This window comes from Bombina bombina, chromosome 4 (assembly GCF_027579735.1).
Source record: "Bombina bombina isolate aBomBom1 chromosome 4, aBomBom1.pri, whole genome shotgun sequence".
Taxonomy (NCBI): domain Eukaryota; kingdom Metazoa; phylum Chordata; class Amphibia; order Anura; family Bombinatoridae; genus Bombina; species Bombina bombina.
The window spans coordinates 885,890,363-885,909,717 of NC_069502.1; the positions used below are offsets into that span (position 1 = coordinate 885,890,363).

The window sequence follows — 19,355 nt, forward strand, 5'->3', positions numbered from 1 at the left end:
TGGACTCCAGATTCTAATTACCTTTTATGTGATTTTTATGCTTTCTTTGGGAAACCACTGTTTATTACACATCGATTTTACGCATCGATTGTATGTGATTCAGTCTGATTTACTATATGTAATTTTAGCCTCCTCCATACTATTTTTGATATATTAAACATTGTTTATTTCTATTGTAATCTGCTTTATCAAGCTAATTCTTAGATATTTATGTTGATTTTATATATTTCAGACTGCCTGTATAGTATTGACTAGTTCTTTTGCATATACCACATTAGCATCCACCCTATTGTTTTAATAAATACCCTTATACCCTTGCTTTAGCGCCAGTACTTTTCCTGCACTTTCCTGTATTCTCCTTGTGGGGCTTCTTGACAGAGGGGGCCCTATTTGTACTTGGCAGTGGGGTTGTTTTTAGCGCCAGTTCTACCCAGATCCTTCTAAATAATAGTGAGATGAGCAAGAGCGTGCTACTCAGCGAACCGGAAGCAGATCCCAAAGGGGGTAAACAGAACCCTTTGTCACCCGGAGTGCTGTAGCCAAAGCGTTGGATCAATCTGCAACAATACAAAAATAAAAAAAGGCAGACACTACACCAAAACCCAGTATAGTTAAAATCCAAAGAACACTTTATTAAATCATATTAAAATGCAGACAGACATGGCGGTTAAAGGTGGACAGACAGTCGGACGCATTTCACGCCCCCTAGCAGCGTGTACTTATAGACTAGTGTTTATGTCTTTACCCAATCTATTTATAGGCAGGTTATAGAAACATATTAACTGTTTCAGTGCCAAAAATAGAATAAGAAAGGTTAAAAACATGGCTCAACAACATCGATACAGCGTAGATATTACTTAATATTACAAAAGGCAAGAAAACAACTAAAAAGTTGACTTAATTTTGAAAAATCCTAGCAAGCATAAATTCAATTTTTATGTTATTTTAGTGTACCGAGTGAAAATAGGAGGAAGTAACTCCTCAAAATCAAAGTTTAGTAAGAGAATGTCACTTGTATAACAATATGTGTCCCGTTAATGGTGTGTGTTGTGGGTTTTACCTGCTCTGTAGTCTTCAAGCAGGTGCAGGGCAAATATAGAGTATATTCCAGCTTATCCACACTGGGGAGGGATCCTTGTAGCAGATTTTGTTTCTAGATGGACGATCCGAGGCTCTGCTGTGTCTAGATGCACTCTGGCACTCCTGAATAAACACTGCTGCAAATTGAAGTATAGTGCTCTGTATCTCAATGCTTCTTCTTATGGATGTCTGCTGGACAAGAGGGTGCCTGGTAATTTCGCTCCACCAATTCTTGCTGATCCTCGCTTGACGAGATCTATGCAGGGTTGCTTTTATCCTTCAATTTCTCTTATTTGATCGTCCCAGAAGATTCTGTTATTAGGGGTTTGGTGAATGATGATCCGGGTCGCCTCTCCAATCTATGCCGTTTATTGCGCCACGTCTGTTTGGCGCTTCATGGGTCACAAGTTAACAGCGATATTGTCCGGTAATGTATGTCACACTGTCAGACCTCAATCTGCATCCACGGTTCCCCGGGGCTGGGGCACAGGGAGGGATGTCAAGGTGGGGCTGTGATCCGAACCCCAACTATTTACAAAAGCACTTCCATGTGCTATAATTCTTGCGGCGGGGGTGTGATGGTCTTCCACTAGTGCTAGTAAATGCCGGACACCGGAAGTGTAAAGGCTGAAATGCACTCGGGCTAGTTCGATTAATGCATTCTTAGCAATTTAAGCAGTTTTTTTTTTTGCCAAACTGCGCTCTTTAGTTAGGAAATTTTACGGATCTCGTCAGTTTAACTGATCACTCTTCAGCCCGCCCACCGGAAGTCCTCTTCTCCTCTCTTTGTTGTAATTTTTAATGTCTCTGACGTGTTCATTAAATTTTGTTCTTACTTGTCGTGTAGTTTTACCAACATATTGATAGTGGCACAAATTTTCCTGAGCCAACATTTTCTAAGGAGGATGCTTGTCAGGGATCAAATGACAATGTTCAATTAATGCCGCAGCTTTCTCCTCAAACGTTCCAAATTTTACCACCCTCATATGCAGTGCCCTGTGTGTCCTCTTTAGCTCCAGTTGGGGTTACTTTAAAAGACATCGCTTCTCTCATGTCTTCTGCAGTCTCAGACGCGTTGTCTGCTTTTCCTATGTTGCAAGGAAAGCGTAAGAGAAAAATTAGACATTCAGTAAGCGAGGTTTCTGAAGCAGTTGTTGCTATTGCGGATGCCTCCTTCCAGAAACCTGAGGAGGGGGATACCGTAGTTGCATCTGAAGGTGAAATTTCAGATTCTGACAGTGTAATTCCTCTTGCTGATACTGAAGTGGTATCCTTCAGGTTTAAGCTAGAACACCTCCGTCTGTTGCTTAAGGAGGTTTTGGCTACATTGGACTACTGTGACTCCACGGTCGTTGTTAGTCCTAAGAAATCCAGTAAGCTAAACAAATATTTTGAGGTACCTTCAATACAGGTTTTTCCGGTTCCAGACCGAGCTTCTGAGAGCATTACTAAGGAGTGGGAGAGACCGGGTATCCCTTTTTCTCCATTTCCTATATTTAAAAAGATGTTCCCCATAGCCGACTCTGTCAAGGAGGCTTGGCAAACAGTCCCCAAGGTGGAAGGAGCAGTTTCCACTCTGGCTAAGAGAACTACTATACCCATAGAGGATAGTTGTGCTTTTAAAGATCCTATTGACAAAAAATTAGAGGAGTTACTTAAAAAGATGTATGTACACCAGGGTTTACAATGGCAACCAGCTGTGTGCATCGCTACTGTCACCAGTGCGGTGGCATATTGGTTTGATGCGTTGCCTGATGCTATTAGGACAAACACTCCCCTGGATGAGATCCAGGATAGGATAAAAGCTCTTAAATTGGCTAATTCCTTTATTACGGATGCTTCCCTTCAAGTTATCAAGCTGAGAGCAAAGATTTCAGGTTTCTCTGTTCTAGCACGCAGGGCCTTATGGTTGAAACCTTGGTCTGGGGATGTATCCTCTAAATCAAAGCTTCTAGTGATTCCTTACAAGGGGATGACCTTGTTTGGACCGGGCTTGACAGAAATAATTTCTGATATTACGGGAGGCAAGGGTCATCTTCTCCCTCAGGATAAGAGGAACAAACAGACGGGACGTCAGAGTAATTTTCGTTCCTTTCGAAACTTCAAGGGAAATACTTCCGCTTCCAAGCAGGAACAGTCTAAGTCAGCATGGAGACCCAATCAGTCTTGGAATAAGGGAAAACAATCCAAGAAGCCTGCTATTGAACCTAAGACAGCATGAAGGGCATGCCTCTGATCCGGGACCGGATCTTGTTGGGGGCAGACTTTCCTTCGCTCAGGCTTGGGTTTGAGATGTTCAGGATCCCTGGGCAGTAGAAATAGTGTCCCAGGGATACAAACTAGAGTTCAAGAGTTTTCCTCCCAGAGGCAGGTTTCTGCTTTCAAGATGATCTGTAGACCAGACAAAAAGAGAGGCGTTCTTACACTGTAATACCGTCCTTCAAGATGGAAACTATTCGTTCCATTCTCCCTCTGGTCCAAGAGGGTCAATTAATGACAACTGTGGATTTAAAGGACGCGTACTTGCATGTTCCCATTCTCAGGGATCATCACATTTTTCTAAGGTTTGCTTTACTAGACAAACACTTCCAATTCGTGGCTCTTCCCTTCAGTCTTGCCACAGCTCCCAGAATCTTTTCAAAGGTTCTGGGATCGCTGTTGGCGGTGCTTCGGTTAAGGGGCATTGCAGTGGCGCCCTTTCTGGTCGACATCCTAGTCCAGACGCCATCCTTTCAACAAGCAAAATCCCACACGGAAATGTTGTTATCCTTCCTGAGATCTCACGGATGGAAGGTAAATTTGGAAATTAGTTCCTTAGTCCCAAATACAACGGTAACTTTCTTGGGGACCATAATAGATTCCCTATCATTGAAGATTTTTCTGACAGAAGTCAGGAAATCAAAGATTTTCAATACTTGTCTAGCTCTTCAGTCCACTCCTCGACCATCAGTGGCTCAGTGCATGGAGGTAATCGGGCTGATGGTGGCGGCAATGGACATCATCCCATTTGCTCAGTTCCACCTTAGACCTCTGCAGTTAAACATGCTCAGGCAATGGAACGGAGATTATGCGGATTTGTCTCCTCAAATACTTCTGGATCAGGAGACAAGAGATTCTCTTCAATGGTGGTTGTCTCTGGATCATCTCTCCCAGGGAACCTGCTTTCGTAGACCATCTTGGGTGATTGTGACAACAGACGCCAGCCTTCTAGGATGGGGAGCAGTCTGGGGCTCCCTAAAGGCTCAGGGAGTTTGGGCTCAGTCAGAGTCTGTTCTTCCTATACACATTCTGGAGCTGAGAGCTATCTTCAATGCTCTTCTGACCTGGCCCCAGTAAGCCTCGGTCCAGTTTATCATGTTCCAGTCTTACAACATAACTTCAGTGGCTTACATCAATCATCAGGGAGGAACGAGGAGTTCCTTAGCGATGACAGAGGTAACCAAGGTAATTCAGTGGGCGGAGACCCACAATTGCTGTCTGTCAGCGATCCACATCTCAGGAGTGGAAAACTGGGAGGCGGACTTCCTGAGCAGGCAGACCTTTCATCCGGGGAGTGGGAACTCCATCCGGAAGTGTTTTCCAGCCTGATTCTCAAATGGGGTCAGCCGGAATTGGATCTCATAGCATCTCGACAGAATGCCAAGCTTCCGAGGTACGGATCGAGGTCCAGGGACCCTCAGGCGATACTGATAGATGCCCTGATGGTAACTTGGACCTTCAGTCTAGCATACCTATTTTCTCCCTTTGCTCTTCTTCCTCGGGTCATTGCTCGAATCAAGCAGGAGAGGGCATCAGTGATCCTCATTGCACCGTCATGGCCTTGCAGTATTTGGTATGCAAATCTGGTGGACATGTCATCTCTGCCACCTTGGAGACTTCCGTTGAGGAAGGACCTTCTAATTCAAGGGCCCTTCCTTCACCCAAATCTAGTTTCTCTGAAGCTGACTGCTTGGAGATTGAACGCTTAATTTCTCTTGTTAAGTGTGTTCAGTCCACGGGTCATCCATTACTTATGGGATATATTCTCCTTCCCAACAGGAAGTTGCAAGAGGATCACCCAAGCAGAGCTGCTATATAGCTCCTCCCCTCACATGTCATATCCAGTCATTCTCTTGCAACCCTCAAAAAAGAAGGAGGTCGCGGGAGGAGTTGGAGTTTTTACTTAATTATTCTTCAATCAAAAGTTTGTTATTTTAAATGGCACCGGAGTGTGCTGTTTTTCTATCTCAGGCAGTATTTGGAAGAAGAAACTGCCTGCGTTTTTCTATGATCTTAGCAGGCGTAACTAAGATCCACTGGCTGTTCTCGACATTCTGAGGAGTGGGGTAACTTCAGAACATGGGAATAGCATGCGGGGTCCTCCGCAAATGAGGTATGTGCAGTACAATATTTTCTGGGAATGGAATTGACTAAGAAAACACTGCTGTTACCCGTATGATGTAAGTACAGCCTTAAATGCAGTAGTAGTGACTGGTATCAGGCTGATAAATGTATGCACAGTAGAGTTATTTTCTAGGGACTAGAATTTGACTGAGAAAATACTGTTAATACTGAAATAATGCTTAAGCCTTATCTGCAGTGGAAGCGACTGGTAGCAGGCTTAGTGATAACTTTGCATGACATTAAAAGAAGTTTGTTTTCAAAATGTTTACTGGCATGTTATTCATTTTGTGAGGTACTTTGTTGATAAATCCTTTTGGGCATGAATTTCTTTCTACATGGCTAATGTATATTTCTGCATAGAAACCGTTATATCAGGTCTCCCACTGTTGTAAATGAGCGGGAGGGGCCTTTTTTAGCGCCTTGTTGCGCACTTAAAATTCTAGCACAGTCTTCCTGCTTCTTCCTCCTTGATCCAGGACGTCTCTAGAGAGCTCAGGGGTCTTCAAAATTCGTTTTTGAGGGAGGTAATCAGTCACAGCAGACCTGTGACAGTGTGTTAGACTGTGATAAAAACGCTTAATATTAATTTGATATCCGTTTTTTTTTTTTTTTTGGGTACTGAGGGGTTAATCATCCTGTTGCTAATGGGTGCAATCCTCTGCTAATTAATACATTTAAAGAATTGTTGACTATAACTGAATTAGTTATTTGTTATTCAACTGTGTTTTTTAAAAGCGCTGCAGCGTTTTTTATATTGCTTGCGAACTTATTGAAAGTAATTTCCAAGCTTGCTAGCTTCATTGCTAGTCTGTTTAAACATGTCTGATACAGAGGAATCTGCTTGTTCATTATGTTTAAAAGCCTTGTGGAGCCCAATAGAAATATGTGTACCAATTGTATTGATATTACTTTGAAAAGTCAATCTGTATCGATAAAAAAATTATCACCAGACAACGAGGGGGCAGTTATGCCGTCTAACTCTCCTCACGTGTCAGTACCTTCGTCTCCCGCTCGGGAGGTGCGTGAGATTGAGGCGCCAAGTACATCAAGGCCCTTACAAATCACTTTACATGATATGGCTAATGTTATGAAAGAAGTATTATACAATATGCCCGAGTTAAGAGGCAAGCGCGACAGTTCTGGGTTAAGGACAGAGCGCCGATGACACGAGAGCCATGTCTGATACTGCGTCACAATTTGCAGAACATGAGGACGGAGAGCTTCATTCTGTGGGTGACGGTTCTGATTCGGGGAGACCGGATTCAGAAATTTCAAATTTTAAATTTAAGCTTTAGAACCTCCGCGTGTTGCTAGGGGAGGTGTTAGCGGCTCTGAATGATTGTGACACGGTGGCAATCCCAGAGAAATTATGTAAGCTGGATAGATACTACGCGGTACCGCTGTGTACTGACGTTTTTCCTATACCAAAGAGGCTTACAGAGATTATTAGTAAGGAGTGGGATAGACCCGGTGTGCCTTTTTCCCCTCCTCCGATATTTAGAAAAATGTTCCCTATAGACGCCACCACACGAGACTTATGGCAGACGGTCCCTAAGGTGGAGGGAGCAGTTTCTACTTTAGCCAAGCGTACCACTATCCCGGTGGAGGATAGCTGTGCTTTCTCAGATCCAATGGATAAAAAATTAGAGGGTTATCTTAAGAAATTGTTTGTTCAACAAGGTTTTATATTACAGCCTCTTGCATGCATTGCGCCTGTCACTGCTGCAGCGGCATTCTGGTTTGAGTCTCTGGAAGAGGCGATTCGCACAGCACCATTGGATGAGTCTTTGAACAAGATTAGAACCCTTAAGCTGGCTAATGCGTTTGTTTCGGATGCCGTAGTGCATTTAACCAAACTTACGGCTAAGAATTCCGGATTCGCCATACAGGCGCGCAGAGCGCTTTGGCTTAAATCCTGGTCAGCAGATGTAACTTCTAAGTCTAAATTACTAAACATTCCTTTCAAAGGGCAGACCTTATTCGGGCCCGGCTTGAAGGAAATCATTGCTGACATTACTGGAGGTAAGGGCCACACCCTTCCTCAGGACAGGGCCAAATTGAAGGCCAAACAGTCTAATTTTCGTGCCTTTCGGAATTTCAAGGCAGGAGCAGCATCAACTTCCTCCGCTCCAAAACAGGAAGGAATTACTGCTCGTTACAGACAGGGTTGGAAAGGCAACCAGTCATGGAACAAGGGCAAGCAGGCCAGAAAGCCTACTTCCGCCCCTAAGACAGCATGAAGTCAGGGCCACCTTTCCAGAGATGGATCTAGTGGGGGGCAGACTCTCTCTCTTCGCCCAGGCTTGGGCAAGAGATGTACAGGATCCCTGGACGTTGGAGATTATATCTCAGGGATACCTTCTGGATTTCAAAACTTCTCCTCCACAAGGGAGGTTTCATCTGTCAAGGTTATCAACAAACCTAGTAAAGAAAGAGGCATTTCTACAATGTGTACAAGACCTCTTAGTAATGGGAGTGATCCACCCAGTTCCGCGGACGGAACAGGGGCAAGGGTTTTATTCAAATCTGTTTGTGGTTCCCAAGAAAGAGGGAACCTTCAGACCAATCTTAGATTTAAAAATCTTAAACAAATTCCTAAGGGTTCCATCGTTCAAGATGGAAACCATTCGGACCATCCTACCCATGATTTAAGAGGGTCAATATATGACCACAGTGGATTTAAAGGATGCCTACCTTCACATACCGATTCACAAAGATCATTATCGGTACCTAAGGTTTGCCTTTCTAGACAGGCATTACCAGTTTATAGCGCTTCCCTTTGGATTAGCTACGGCCCAGAGAATTTTTACAAAGGTTCTGGGCTCTCTTCTGGCGGTACTAAGACCACGAGGCATAGCGGTGGCTCCGTACCTAGACGACATTCTGATACAAGCGTCAAGTTTTCAAACTGCAAAGTCTCATACAGAGATAGTTCTAGCATTTCTGAGGTCGCATGGGTGGAAAGTGAACGTGGAAAAGAGTTCTCTGTTACCACTCACAAGGGTCCCTTTTCTAGGGACTCTTATAGATTCTGTAGAGATTAAGATTTACCTGACGGAGTCCAGGTTATCAAAGATTCTCAATGCTTGCCGTGTTCTTCACTCCATTCCAAGCCCATCAGTAGCTCAGTACATGGAAGTAATCGGCTTAATGGTCGCGGCAATGGACATAGTGCCATTTGCGCGCCTACATCTCAGACCGCTGCAACTATGCATGCTAAGTCAATGGAACGGGGATTACTCAGATCTGTCCCCTTTGCTAAATCTGGACCAGGAGACCAGAGATTCTCTTCTCTGGTGGTTATCACGGGTTCATCTGTCCAAAGGAATGACTTTTCGCAGACCAGATTGGACGATTGTAACAACAGATGCCAGCCTCCTAGGCTGGGGAGCAGTCTGGAACTCCCTGAAGGCTCAGGGATCGTGGACTCAGGAGGATAAACTCCTCCCAATAAACATTCTAGAATTAAGAGCAATATTCAATGCTCTTCTAGCTTGGCCTCAGTTAGCAACACTGAGGTTCATCAGATTTCAGTCGGACAACATCACGACTGTGGCTTACATCAATCATCAAGGGGGAACCAGGAGTTCCCTAGCGATGTTGGAAGTCTCGAAGATTATTCGCTGGGCAGAGTCTCACTCTTGCCACCTGTCAGCGATCTACATCCCAGGCGTGGAGAACTGGGAGGCGGATTTTCTAAGTCGCCAGACTTTTCATCCGGGGGAGTGGGAACTTCACCCGGAGGTATTTGCTCAACTGATTCTTCGTTGGGGCAAACCGGATCTGGATCTCATGGCATCTCGCCAGAACGCCAAGCTTCCTTGTTACGGATCCAGGTCCAGGGACCCGGGAGCGGTGCTGTTAGATGCGCTAGCAGCCCCTTGGGTTTTCAACATAGCTTATGTGTTTCCACCTTTTCCGATGCTACCTCGACTGATTGCCAGGATCAAACAGGAGAGAGCATCGGTGATTCTGATAGCGCCTGCGTGGCCACGCAGGACTTGGTATGCAGACCTAGTGGACATGTCGTCCTGTCCACCATGGTCTCTACCCCTGAGGCAGGACCTTCTAATTCAGGGTCCTTTCAACCATCCAAACCTAATTTCTCTGAAGCTGACTGCTTGGAAATTGAACGCTTGATTCTATCAAAGCGGGGGTTTTCGGATTCGGTTATTGATACATTAATACAGGCTCGGAAACCTGTTACCAGAAAAATTTACCACAAGATATGGCGTAAATATTTATATTGGTGTGAATCCAAGAGTTACTCATGGAGTAAGGTTAGGATTCCTAGGATATTGTCTTTTCTACAAGAGGGTTTAGAAAAGGGCTTATCAGCTAGTTCACTAAAGGGACAGATTTCTGCTCTGTCTATTCTTTTACACAAGCGTCTGGCAGAGAATCCAGACGTCCAGGCTTTTTGTCAGGCTTTGGCTAGGATTAAGCCTGTGTTTAAAGCTGTTGCTCCTCCGTGGAGCTTAAACTTGGTTCTTAAAGTTCTTCAGGGTGTTCCGTTTGAACCCCTTCATTCCATTGATATTAAGCTTTTATCTTGGAAAGTTTTGTTTTTGATGGCTATTTCCTCGGCTCAAAGAGTCTCTGAGTTATCTGCCTTACATTGTGATTATCCTTATCTGATTTTTCATGCAGACAAGGTAGTCCTGCGTACTAAGCCTGGGTTTTTACCTAAGGTTGTTTCTAACAAGAATATCAATCAAGAGATTGTTGTTCCATCCTTATGTCCTAATCCTTCTTCAAAGAAGGAACGTCTTTTGCATAATTTAGACGTAGTCCGTGCCCTGAAGTTCTACTTACAGGCAACTAAAGATTTTCGGCAAACTTCTTCTCTGTTTGTCGTTTACTCTGGACAGAGGAGAGGTCAAAAGGCTTCGGCTACCTCTCTCTCTTTTTGGCTTCGTAGCATAATACGTTTAGCCTATGAGACTGCTGGACAGCAGCCTCCTGAAAGGATTGCAGCTCATTCTACTAGAGCTGTGGCTTCCACCTGGGCCTTTAAAAATGAGGCCTCTGTTGAACAGATTTGCAAGGCTGCAACTTGGTCTTCACTTCACACTTTTTCTCTTGTAGTGTGTTCAGTCCACGGCCCGCCCTGTCTATTTGAGGCAGGTTCTAAATTTTAAATTATAACTCCAGTCACCACTGCACCCTATAGTTTATCCTTTCTCGTCTTGTTTCGGTCGAATGACTGGATATGACATGTGAGGGGAGGAGCTATATATTAGCTCTGCTTGGGTGATCCTCTTGCAACTTCCTGTTGGGAAGGAGAATATATCCCATAAGTAATGGATGACCCGTGGACTGAACACACTACAAGAGAAATAAATTTATCAGGTAAGCATAAATTATGTTTTTATCCAAGTGTTTTTTTTTCAGATTCGGTAATAGAGACCATGGTTCAGGCTCGTAAACCTGTAATTAGAAAGATTTACCATAAGATATGGCTTAAATATCTTTATTGGTGTGAATCCAAGGGCTGCTCTTGGAGTAGAGTTAGGATTCCTAGAATTTTGTCTTTTCTCCAAGAGGGTTTGGAGAAAGGATTATTTACAAGTTCCCTAAAGGGTCAAATTTCTGCCTTATATATTTTGTTACACAAGCGTCTGGCAGATGTTCCAGATGTGCAATCTTTTTGTCAGGCTCAGGCTTGTGTTTAAGCCAGTTACTCCTCCATGGAGTCTGAATTTGGTTCTCAAAGTTCTTCAAGGGGCTCCGTTTGAGCCTATGCATTCCTTAGATATTAAGTTGTTATATTGGAAAGTTTTATTTCTTGTAGCTATTTCTTCTGCTCGCAGAGTGTCAGAGCTCTCGGCATTGCAGTATGAGTCTCCTTACCTTATTTTTCATTCAGTTAAGGTAGTTTTACGTACTAAATTTAGGATTTCTTCCTAAAGTTGTTTCTGATCAGAATATTAATCAGGAAATTGTTGTTCCTCCCTTGTGTACTAATCCTTCTTCTCAGAAGGAACGGCTTCTGCATAATTTAGACGTGGTTCGTGCATTAAAATTTTATCTGCAGGCAACTAAGGATTTTCGTCAGTCTTCTGCTTTGTTTGTGTTTTTTTCAGGAAAACATAAGGGTCAGAAGGCTACTGCTACTTCTCTTTCTTTTTGGCTGAAAAGTATCATACGTTTTGCATATGAGACTGCTGACCAGCAGCCTCCAGAGAGAGTTACTGCTCATTCCACGAGGGCTGTGGCTTCCTCATGGGCATTAAAAAATGAGGCTTCTGTGGAACAGATTTGCAAGGCTTTTCTACATACTTTTTCAAAATTCTACAATTTGACACTTTTGCCTCGGCTGAGGCTGCTTTTGGGAGAAAGGTTCTTCAAGCAGTGGGGCCTTCCATTTAGGTTCCCTGTCTTGTCCCTCCCATATCATCGGTGTACTCTAGCTTGTGTATTGATTCACAATAGTAATTAAGATGATCCGTGGACTCATCGTGTAATTAAAAAGAAAATAAATTTTATGCTTACCTGATAAATGTATTTCTTTTTTCACACGATGAGTTCACGGCCCGCCCTGTTTTTTGAAAGACAGGTTGTTGGTTATTAACTTCAGACACCTCTGCACCTAGTTGCTTCCTTTCTCTCCTTGACTTCGGTCGAATGACTGGGTTAGGAGGGAAGGGAGGTGATATTTAACAGCTTGGCTGTGGTGCTCTTTGCCGCCTCCGGCAGGGTAGGAAAGGTAATTCCCAATAGTAATTAAGATGATCCGTGGACTCATTGTGTCAAAAAAAAAATACATTTATCAGGTAAGCATAAATTTTCTTTTTACCACCTGTTTGCAAATTGTACCACCAAAAGTGAACAAGTCCAAATGACAGCAGCACTCAAAAAATTATATAAAATTTCACAGCTTTATTCTAGTTTCCCCATGGTACAAAGATTGAGACAACAACGTTTCGGGCTTTTTACCCTTAGTCATGTCAAGTGACTTGACATGACTAAGGGCAACAAGCCCGAAACCGTGTCGTCTCAATCTTTGTACTAAGGGAAACTCCAATAAAGCTGTAAAATTTTATATCATTTGGTGAGTGCTGCTGTCATTTGGACTTGTTCACTTTTGTTGGTATGGAGGATTTTTGGAGTGGAACCTCCGACAGCCTGTACCACTGTTGCCTCACACTGTGCTGGACATTACTGATTCCAAATTGTACCACTTCAATGGAAACTAGGCTTATGTTGTGAAACTCCAAGAACAAAGAACACAATGAATAATGTTGACCTAAGAATATGACCTTCATGCAAAGCTATGTTACCTTTCTGTATTAATTATTCAAAAGTGAGTCTACCATTCTAATCCTGATGAATCTAAGAAAGCAATCTTGCATAATGTTTATGTTCAATTTATTTAAAGGACCATTAAATTCAGTAGTACTATCAACAAGTACATAATAAAATACAAATTTAAAAATGTATTTCAATTTGCTGCCCCCTGGATCATGTGACAGCCACCAGCCAACTCCAATCTGTATAAACTTGAATGCTTATTGGATTTAGGCATTTCAGGTGATGTGTATTTGTGTAATGAGGGAGGGTGTAGCCTTAGGAGATCAAAACAATCAAGGTGTACATAATTATTAGGCAGCTTCTTTTCCTCTGGCAAAATGGGCCAAAAAAGAGATTTAACTGACTCTGAAAAGTAACACGTTTTAAAAAGTCTTTCCGAGGGATGCAGCACTCTTGAAATTGAAATTGATATTAGTGCGTGATCACAAAACCATCAAACGTTTTGTTGCAAATATGCAACAGGGTTGTAAGAAATTAACTACCAAAGATTTGAGAAGAATCAAATGTGAAGCTACCAGGAACCCAGTATCCTCCAGTGCTGTCATATTCCAGAACTGTAACCTGCCTGGAGTGCCCAGAAGTATAAGGTGTTCAGTGCTCAGAGACATGGCCAAGGTAAGGAAGGTGGAAACCTGACCACCACTGAAGCTACCAGGAACCCAGTATCCTCCAGTGCTGTCATATTCCAGAACTGTAACCTGCCTGGAGTGCCCAGAAGTATAAGGTGTTCAGTGCTCAGAGACATGGCCAAGGTAAGGAAGGTTGAAACCTGACCACCACTGAACAAGACACATAAGTTGAAATGTCAAGACTGGGCCAAAAAATATCTGAAAACACGATTTTTTTCAAAGGTTTTATGGACTGATGAGATGGGATTGACTCTTGACAGACCAGATGGACGGGGCCGGATCAGTAACGGGCACAGCACTCCACTTCGAAAAAGACGCCAGCAAGGCAGGGTACTGGTATTTGCTAGCATTATTAAAAATTAGCTAGTTGGACCTTTTTCGGGTTAAAGATGGACTCAAAATTAACTCCTAAACCTACTGCCAGTTTTTAGAAGACACTTTCTTCAAGCAGTGGTACAGGAAGAAGTCTGCATCTTTCAAGAAGACCATGATATTTATGCAGGACAATACTCAATCACATGCATCAAAGTACTTCACTGCATGGCCCCCTTCCTCACCTGTCCTAAACCCTATTTAGAACTTGTGGGACCTTCTTAAACGGGAGATTTACAGTGAAGGAAAACAGTACACCTCTGTGAACAGTGTCTGGGAGGCTGTGGTTGCTGCTGCACACAAAGTTGATCATTAACAGTTCAAGAAACTGACAGACTCCATAGATGGAAGACTTATGACTGCTATTTAAAAGAATTGTGTCTATATTGGTCACTGATTTTTTTTTTGTGTCGAAATGTCAGAAATGTTTATTTGTAAATTTTGAGTTTGTTTATTATTCTCACTTTAACAGATGAAAATAAACAAGTGAGATGGGAAAATATTTGTTTTTCATTTAGTTGCATAATAATTCTGCACACTAATAGTTGCCCAATAATTGTGCACACATAGATATTCTCCTAAGAAAGCCAAAACCTCACTTTTACTTTCGAAAATATTCAGGTTTATTAACATTTTGGATTGACCGAGAGCACTGTAGTTGTTCAATAATGAAATTAATCCTCAAAAATACAACTTGCCTAATAATTGTGCACACAGTGTACGTATACACTGTGATGTCTTGCACATGGTCAGTAGTAGCTGGTGTCTCAGAAAGTATGACTATAAAAAGACTGCACAATTTAATAAAGAAAGGTGAATTGAAAAGTCTCTTAAAATTAAATCATAAAAGTTTAATTTTGACTTTAGTGTTCTTTTAATAACTGATTCAATTATTTATAACATTATAGAAAAGCTTTAATATTCTGTCATTGCTAGGTACATGAGGAAAGTCATTTCTAAATACTCATACTATGATCTTATTAACTCATGACACAAAAAGCATAACATATGGAAAGAAAGATATCTTTATATAATTACATATTTTTTCCTGTGCAGACTTTTAATCACCATTGGATTACCCTTACAGGTTCAACAGGTAGCTCTTCTGGATGACAAAAAATAAACAGACAGCTATTGATATTTACGCCTCGTTGTACTAAGCAGCGTAAGCTGGTTTGTTGCCCTTGCAGGGCAGGTTCACACATGGAAGCCTGTTTCTCACAATGTACTGACCGCTGCATCATACACTTTCCTCCACCTCTGAGTTTGCTCAGGGTGATTGACAGGCCCTTCTCTCGCATGATTGGTCAAGCGAGGTTAGGGGCGGACAAGATCTCAAGTTAAAAACCTTGTCCGCACGCAGTTTAATACATGTGGCCCTTAATATATATGTTATATGATGATGGCAACTTAAAGGGGCACTCAAGCAAAAAATAAACTTTCATTGTTTTGGCATACAATTTTAAACAACTTTCCAATATACTTCCATTAACAAAATGTGCACAATATTTTTATATTTACAATTTGTGAGTCACAAGCTCCTACTATTTTCTGTAACTTAAGGAATGTTAGGCTAGGGGTCTTGGGGGGTTAGTTGTTAGGGAGTTAAGTAGGGTATGGTTTAATAGATTAGGCAGTGTTTGTGGTGGGCTTGTGGTGGTGTAGGACTTTAGGGGTTAAATGGTTAGGGGGTGTTTGCAGTGGGTTTGTGTCGGTATAGGGCTTTAGGGGTTAGTAGGTTAGGGGTTCTTTGCATAGGGCTTTTGGTGGTGTAGGGGTTTAGAGGTTAATAGGTTAGGGGGTGTTTGCGTTGGGCTTGTGGCGGTAAAGGGCTTTAGGGGTTAGTAAATTAGGGGTTGTTTGCAGAGGGCTTTTGGTAGTGTAGGGGTTTAGAGGTTAATAGGTTAGGGGGTGTTTGCGTTGGGCTTGTGGCGGTAAAGGGCTTTAGGGGTTAGTAAATAAGGGGTTGTTTGCAGAGGGCTTTTGGTGGTGTAGGGGTTTAGAGGTTAATAGGTTAGGGGGTGTTTGCGTTGGGCTTGTGGCGGTGTATGGGTTAAGTAGAGTAAGGGTGTTTGCTGTGGGCTTGTGGTGGTGTAAGGGTAAATAGGTGTATTTATTAGGCTCAGTGCTATATTTCAGAGGGATTCTTTACTATACATCATCAATGTCGGTGGCGATGGTGGTTGAAATGTTTCGCCAGCATCGCCACCCATTGGGGTGTATAGCAAACCGCATTGTCGGTAGCTTGGATTATTTCGCCTGCTCACTCAACATTGTGACGGATCCCTTTGGAATATATCGCTGCATCACCGGACTTTCAATCATCAGGACCTAAGTGCAATTACATTGTCTTTTTATCATGTATTTTTTTATTATGCAAATCAACTGTACCTACTGGTCCTTTAACAAGTAGTAGCCAGAAAGTTTCCTATTATTTTTAGATAAAAATGACCTTTGTCAGAAAAGCAAAATTGTTTTCAAACTTTCTAATATAGCCGTATACTGTACTGCCATCAAAGACAAACATAATTAGACATTTTGGAAGCCAAACCATTCATTCTGATCAAGTTATTGCTTGATTTAAAGAATACTGCATTTTTCCTTTGCCAGGGAAATTTCAACAGACATTGACTGCAGTGGCATTAATTTGTTTCTTTAGTGCGGCTCAGAGGACAAGCCATTGATCATAATAAGAGACTACAAAGGGACCAATTTTATCTTGCAGCTACCCATTTGTCATCGTCCACTTTGTGTATCAGGGAGATTTGTATGTTCCTCACATAATATGAGAGCATTATGGTACCATCTCACAAAAGAATCAATACAGGCTATCAATCCGTCATGTGTATACTTGCAGGTTATGAATACTTAGGTTATACCAGAGGTCATATTCAACACTAGTTCCTTGCTTTCATAAATTGCTATTTCATTAAAAATGACTTGTTTGTATTTATTACATCCATTTTAAAACATATACATTATCTTTATATCTATCTTTGAACCATCTTCGGGGCTGTTTGTTATATAATGTCATCCCTTTTGGGAGGATGTAGAAACCTCCCACAAGCCTTCAGTATTACTTCATCTTCCTATATATACTCCTCCCCAGACTTGCAGCTATTTGTTATCATGTAGCCATGCAAGAACCTATTTGGAGAGAGATGAAAGGGAAATGATAGTTGAGAGATACAGAAAAATAATAATTGTGTATGACAAAGTTGACCTTCATTTGCTTCATGAACTGGGTTACTGTCTCAAAAAGGGCAAGTAAAGTCAAAATTAAATGTCCATTATTTAAATAGGGTATGCAATTTTAAACCATTTTACAATTTTTGTTTATCATATTTGATTTGTTCTCTTTGTATCCATTTTTAAAGAGCAAATCTAGGTGAGCTCATATGAGCTCAGGAGTGTGCACGTTCTAAGCCCACGTGCACACTCCTGAGTTCCTATGAGCCCAGCTAGACTTACTGTTCTACAGGGTATAGATATATACAGATATATAGAGGAATATCTATTTGAACATATTCTCATATGTGAAGAACATTGCAATGTAAAATATCTACAATAAATACATAGTTAAACTTAACTGCAAATGGCTCCAATGCACTGATATACAGGGAGTGCAGAAATATAAGGCAAATGAGTATTTTGACCACATCATCCTCTTTATGCATGTTGTCTTACTCCAAGCTGTATAGGCTCGAAAGCCTACTACCAATTAAGCATATTAGGTGATGTGCATCTCTGTAATGAGAAGGGGTGTGGTCTAATGACATCAACACCCTATATCAGGTGTGCATATTTATTAGGCAACTTCCTTTCCTTTGGCAAAATGGGTCAAAAGAAGGACTTGACAGGCTCAGAAAAGTAAAAAATAGTGAGATATCTTGCAGAGGGATGCAGCACTCTTAAAATTGCAAAGCTTCTGAAGCGTGATCATCGAACAATCAAGCGTTTCATTCAAAATAGTCAACAGGGTCGCAAGAAGCGTGTGGAAAAACCAAGGTGCAAAATAACTGCCCATGAACTGAGAAAAGTCAAGCGTGAAGCTGCCAAGATGCCACTTGCCACCAGTTTGGCCATATTTCAGAGCTGCAACATCACTGGAGTGCCCAAAAGCACAAGGTGTGCAATACTCAGAGACATGGCAAAGGTAAGAAAGGCTGAAAGACGACCACCACTGAACAAGACACACAAGCTGAAACGTCAAGACTGGGCCAAGAAATATCTCAAGACTGATTTTTCTAAGGTTTTATGGACTGATGAAATGAGAGTGAGTCTTGATGGGCCAGATGGATGGGCCCGTGGCTGGATTGGTAAAGGGCAGAGAGCTCCAGTCCGACTCAGACGCCAGCAAGGTGGAGGTGGAGTACTGGTTTGGGCTGGTATCATCAAAGATGAGCTTGTGGGGCCTTTTCGGGTTGAGGATGGAGTCAAGCTCAACTCCCAGTCCTACTGCCAGTTTCTGGAAGACACCTTCTTCAAGCAGTGGTACAGGAAGAAGTCTGCATCCTTCAAGAAAAACATGATTTTCATGCAGGACAATGCTCTATCACACGCGTCCAAGTACTCCACAGCGTGGCTGGCAAGAAAGGGTATAAAAGAAGAAAATCTAATGACATGGCCTCCTTGTTCACCTGATCTGAACCCCATTGAGAACCTGTGGTCCATCATCAAATGTGAGATTTACAAGGAGGGAAAACAGTACACCTCTCTGAACAGTGTCTGGGAGGCTGTGGTTGCTGCTGCACGCAATGTTGATGGTGAACAGATCAAAACACTGACACTGACAGAATGGATGGCAGGCTTTTGAGTGTCCTTGCAAAGAAAGGTGGCTATATTGGTCACTGATTTGTTTTTGTTTTGTTTTTGAATGTCAGAAATGTATATTTGTGAATGTTGAGATGTTATATTGGTTTCACTGGTAAAAATAAATAATTGAAATGGGTATATATTTGTTTTTTGTTAAGCTGCCTAATAATTATGCACAGTAATAGTCACCTGCACACACAGATATCCCCCTAAAATAGCTAAAACTAAAAACAAACTAAAAACTACTTCCAAAACTATTCAGCTTTGATATTAATGAGTTTTTTGGGTTCATTGAGAACATGGTTGTTGTTCAATAATAAAATTAATCCTCAAAAATACAACTTGCCTAATAATTCTGCACTCCCTGTATATGTCTATATGTATACATATGTACTGTATTTATGTGTTTATTTGTGTGTATATATGTAAATACATATGTACACACACACTTTTATTTATATGTATATATATATATATATATATATATATATATATCCTATTATATAAATATATATAATATATATATATATATATATATCCTATTATATAAAAGGCCAAGTGTGTTTGTCCGAAGATGTCATGCGCAGTAGAGACAGCACGAGGACAAACACACCTGGCCTTTGAGATCCCTACCTGATCTGCGGCAGAGGTGGGTGTGGTCAGGCATGATCGGGGGCATAGCTGGATGTGAAGGGGGCGTGACTGGGTGTGGAGGGTCGTGAAGGGGCGTGGCCGCCTGTGAATGGGCGTGTCCTGTCACGG

The 19,355-nt window shown here is 42.0% G+C and overlaps 1 protein-coding gene across 1 annotated transcript in view; it reads left to right on the forward strand.

Annotated features, from left to right (window-relative positions):
- The window catches only part of ADGB (androglobin), a 693,780-nt gene that overhangs the window by 307,518 nt on the left and 366,907 nt on the right, over positions 1-19,355 (forward strand). The window lies entirely within an intron of this gene.